The 4,889-nt window shown below is 42.9% G+C and overlaps 1 protein-coding gene across 3 annotated transcripts in view; it reads right to left on the reverse strand.

Moving 5' to 3' along the window:
• atxn1a (ataxin 1a) overlaps positions 1–4,889 on the reverse strand; it is an 83,641-nt gene that overhangs the window by 11,746 nt on the left and 67,006 nt on the right. Inside the window, exon 1 of one of the 3 annotated variants that reach the window (XM_035681104.1) lies at positions 3,454–3,697. The exons of the other annotated variants lie outside the window; for them this stretch is intronic. The gene's annotated coding sequence lies outside the window, so the exon portion shown is untranslated. Of the gene's footprint in view, positions 1–3,453; positions 3,698–4,889 lie in introns of those variants that run through there. 3 annotated transcript variants of the gene reach the window in all.

Below are 4,889 nucleotides of genomic sequence, written 5' to 3' on the forward strand. Positions count from 1 at the left end.
TATCAGGTGTGCAGATTTCTGCCTTCTTGACAACATGTCCAGGGTTACACCATTTAGAGTTCACAAAGACAGCAAGCCCTCCTCCCGACTTTTTACCGCTCTGTTTCTTCCTGTCAGCCCAAACTAGTGAAAAGCCGGCTAGTTCCACTGAACAGTCTGGTGTAATGTCATTCAGCCATGTCCCGTCAGACATAATATGCTGCATTCCCGATACTCTCGCTGTCCGTTGACCAGGGCCGAGAGCTCGTCCATCTTGTTGTTCAGCAAGCGTACGTTTCCCATGAGAAACGAGGGAAGACATGGCTTGTATCTCCACCGCCTCTCTGTCTTCTTGGTCCTCACCAACGTGCATGCTCTGGTTCCTCTACTTCGTCTCCTTAACTCCTCCGAGATCTCCCTCGGGCATGTGAAACGTAAATCCCGATACCGTAGGAAGTCCTCACGTGAATAACCTATAAATAGCATTCTTGCGAACAAGGACAAATTTCCTGGCCTAGTTTGCAAGGTAATTTGTTAGCAGCTGACAAAGTCTGTCTTGTGTTGGCTGGGTAATTTAGAAACAAAAAACAAATATATATATGATGTAACATTACAAATATTAAAATGATTCTAAATATTATTGTTTTTATTTTATATTTTTTATTTATTGTATTATTTTCAAGCATTCAGTGATATGTTTGTGTGTCACTTTTGGCCCATGCCCAGAATGATGCTTCCTCATGCCTGTTTACGGAGTGTGAGCATGTGTAAGAGGATGATGACTGCAGTTCACTTAATGGCCACCGATGTTTTCTGAAAGTTAAGCTATCACTGTGCCCACGCCCATGTATGACGGAGACTCAGGTTGGTGGATTTGGCCTGGGCATCTGAGGTTGTTATGAGCAGAAAACTTCAAACCAAGTCAGTAAACAGAGTTCAGAGCAGCAGGCTGTGTGTGTAGGTGTGTGTGTGTAGGTGTGTGTGCGTGCGTGTGTCGATATCAGATGACCTGTAACCCAAGCCGGCTGTCCTCCATGTGCTTTAGTCTCTCACACACACACATTCACAAACACAATGATCCACCTTACCAAAGTCTGTGTGTGTGTGTGTGTGTGTGTATGTTTGTGTGTGTGTGTGTGTCTGCTTTCTGGGATACTAGTGACATAGTGAAAAAACTTGTTGTGTATGTGTGAGTCAGTAACCTGAATCGTTCACTCATGCACTATACTATTATCCTTTTACGGTCAAAACAGTACACTCAAACATACACAGACTTACATATAGTTTACTTCTTTTTCTTTTTATCACTCACATAAAGTCAGGGACAGTACATGCTACAGCTGTAGGTGTTATTCTTTAAACATATGGATTTTGGGATGAATTGTAAAGTACTCATATTGTCTTATATTTATGATTAAAACCAAATTAAACTGATTTTTCATCTATCAATTATGTATAAAAACGACATGTTACAGTAATACACATTGAACCATACTCGCTACTTGATGCATTTAACTTATATGACGATCTATAATTTATAAATCCTTCTGTTTTACTCAAGCAGTAATGGAGTGTCTTATGGTTATGGCGCCAGTGCTGCAGTAGTATGGCAAACAATACTGTTAACTATGGTCATTTGCAACAATTACTAGATGTTTACAACAAACAGTCAGAGATGCAAAAACTGGGTTTTACATTTCTACAGCAACACAGTATATTAAGTGCAAGCAAGTTTAAAAGATACATTTTGGGTTCAAAGTAATAATATCAAAGTTATAAATTAATGACCTCTATTCAATATATTCTTAGGAACAGTATGAGATATTATCATATGACATTCATGGTTCTGACTATATAACACACAAACTATATACAAATATTTGCGTTAAACTTGTTATTGCAGTTTTTGTTGACACTATCAATTCTGCTGCATTCAGCTTTAGTTGTTAGCAGCAACAGTATGACACATGATTTTATTCAGGTATGTCTGCTCCATAAAGAAAATCCATTCAAACTCCCCTTAAAAAGAGAACTTCCATTCAACTTTGCATTTCAACTCAGGACGTTGAGGAGAAAACCGCACTGCATTACTTTAAAAACAGCTTATTCTGTCCAGGTTGAGCCGAGCTAGGTGTGGAAAAGGTTTGCACTCAACGGTCGCATAATCGCACGTCAAGTCACACCACAACATGCCAAGCACAAAGGACAACAGGTTACAGAATGTGTTGACTGTGTCTTGTGTTTATTGTGCATTAGTGTCACATGCTAGCACACAATAAGCACACAATGAATGTTTGCTTATTAACGATTTCATTTCACAATATGGTATGATTAAACAAAAGGTGTAACTTTGTGTTGGTTTTGCCATCAACTAAACAACAAAAGCATTAAGACAATGCTACAGTAAGAAAACTGGTGTCCATGGGGTACATATGTCTGTTGCATTTGAGTGTGTGTGTGTGTGTGTGATTGCCCAGCCATAATCATAATCATGATCAAAGGGATAAGTCCAACGTGATGTGTTATCTCACTGCTAAATATAGTTCAACTGGAAAGTACAGTGTTGCTGCAGGCTTATACTTCTCGGTCTCTCTCCACTTCTCTGTTTCTTCCTCTGTGTCCCTCTGTAGCTTTTTGCCTATGTGGTTCTTAGTTAACGTGGGTGTGTGTTTGCATATGTGCGTGCATGTGTGTGCACATTACAGGGACCCTTGCCAGACTGGGAACTCTGACAAGGCTGCCACTCTCCACTCGTGATTACACACAAACAACAACAAACACACACACACACACACACACACACACACACACACACATACACATACACCAGAGTATGGTCAGATAGTGAGGGAGTAATGGAGGACAGATGGAGACAGAGAGTTAGAGAAGCAGGGGAACAGAAGAGGGAGGGGGGTGACGGAGAAAAAGAGAAGCAAGAGCGAGGGAGAGTGGTTAAGAGTTACACAAACAAAGAGAGACAGAGATGGAGAGAAACAAATGACTGTGAGAAAAAAGAGAGTCTCTTTCAGAAAACAAACACTTAGGCAGCGTTGCATGACTTGCACTTTCTCACCCCTCAACAACCCTGAGGTTGGTTGGGTGGCTGGAGGGATAGGGGGGTGGGTGGGTAGACAGACAGACAGACAGTCAGGGGGAGCCTGAGAAAGGAAAGAGCCAATGGAGAGAGCGAATGAGAGAAATGTGTGAAGAGAAGCGACAAGAAGAGAAGGGAAGAGACGCAGGGAGGGGAAACACTTCAGGACGGCGGCCGAATGGGAGAAACAAGCGACGACGATTGTAGAAAAAACTAGGGCAGATGCAGTACGCACTTACAAACGACATACTGTGATACAACAAGACAAGTGTTCGGGACACACACACATACACACACACACACAGACATTACAACTCTCTCTCTTGCTCCCACACACACTTCATTCAGAGCGAGGGCAAAACTGTGTGAAGTGTACTTACCAGGGTAGCAGAAGTAGCCCACTTCTGCAGCATGCTCTCTCCCCCCTTCTCATTCCTTTCCTCCCTTAACTTCTCTCTTCTGCTGTGTTCCTTGTACAGCACCCTGAGCCTCTCTCCCTCTCTCTCCCTCTCTCTCCCCCCTCAAGCTGAAAATCCCGAGCAGATTCAGCGTACTTGTGCTACAAACTGCTCCTCGGCCTTTCTCACCCACCCAAACACGCACACACTCACACAGCCAACAGCCCTCTCCTAAATCTTGACAGCGAGGCAGGAAGCTCCCTCACTACCGCTGATACACAGCACTCAGGTGATCTCACACACACCCACAAAATTGGTAGCACACACTTGCACACGCCCACAGGGAGGGAGTCCCGCATGCAGAGCTCCAACGTGTATTATGCAAGGGGCTGAAAGCAAGCCAGAGCTCTCACACTGTCTGCCCTACACACATACACACACGCGCATGCACACACACACACACAAGCGCACACACACACAGGGCCCCTCCCACGGTTCGCTCGGCCAACTTCATCAGGTATTCATTCAAAAAACACACACACGCCAGCTGGCTGCACGCCCAGAGACCGCTTACAAGCAGCGAAAGAGAACGAGAGAGAGAGAGAGAGGGTGGGAGGTTGTTTCAGTGAGAAGGGCAGAGAGGGGGAGTGTGGGAGAGATAAAAAGGGAGGCAGGGAGGGAGGGAGTGAGCAGTAGAGATTAGAGTGAAAGAGAGTGCATGAAAGAGTGACACATGGGCAACTCATGTATACATACAGATATGGATGTATCTAGGGCTGAAACTATGACTGTGATTTTTTGTCTCAATCTATTGATTAATCGTGACCTATTAAATGTCACAACTTCCCAGAAATTCAATTTAAAATCATATAAAGCATTTGAAAAAAGTGGCATATCCTTTGAGAAGCTGCAACAGGAGACAATATTTGGCATTTGTGTTTGATAAATATAAAATTGATTTACTGACAAAGTGTTTCAGGATCGGGTGTATCATGAATACCTATGTCCATACATAAAGATATAGATATAAGATATATACATATACCTACATGCAGGTAAATACACTAAATACTTACACTCTCACACTGCACACACTGCCATGTGTTTATACACTCGAACATGCATGCAACATCACAATCACTATCTACTGTATTTATCCCCTTTTACAGATACAGTAGGTGTTGAACAGCAGATTCAACAAGGCTGCACTTCATACTTTCCACCACTAGATGTCATGACTGATTACCTCACTGACAGTGTACAGCAGTCTATTTCCGTTAGTTAGCTGACCTAGTTAAAAGACCATTTGGAAGTAAATATAGATGAAATATGCTCCTCAATGCTAAGAGATGTAGCACGCTACAGGGAAGGAGAAGTGAGCACTCACTCCTGAGATGTTAACACACACACACACACAC

The sequence above is a fragment of the Morone saxatilis genome, unplaced genomic scaffold, assembly GCF_004916995.1.
Source record: "Morone saxatilis isolate NCDOM2014 unplaced genomic scaffold, NCSU_SB_2.0 Contig9, whole genome shotgun sequence".
NCBI lineage: Eukaryota > Metazoa > Chordata > Actinopteri > Moronidae > Morone > Morone saxatilis.